Source organism: Callithrix jacchus, chromosome 8, assembly GCF_049354715.1.
Source record: "Callithrix jacchus isolate 240 chromosome 8, calJac240_pri, whole genome shotgun sequence".
Lineage (NCBI taxonomy): Eukaryota > Metazoa > Chordata > Mammalia > Primates > Cebidae > Callithrix > Callithrix jacchus.
In genome coordinates this window covers 135773766-135773987 of record NC_133509.1, presented here as the reverse complement: position 1 = coordinate 135773987, position 222 = coordinate 135773766, and positions in this window count along the sequence as shown.

The window sequence follows — 222 nt, the reverse complement described above, 5'->3', positions numbered from 1 at the left end:
TGTCTGACTGTGGGATTTGTCCTAAAACTGGGGGTGATGGGTGGATAGGGAGGGGAGGGGACAGGCATGGGAGGAGGGAGGGGGCAGGCGGTTGGAGGAGGGGGCAAGAGGGCTGGGTGGGAGGGGTGGGAGTGGGAAAGGCTTTCCCTTGAAACAGCCCCATGGGGGCCTGGCACATGGCAGCAGGCCTCCCCCACCTTCCTGAAGTCACCCCCACCAGGA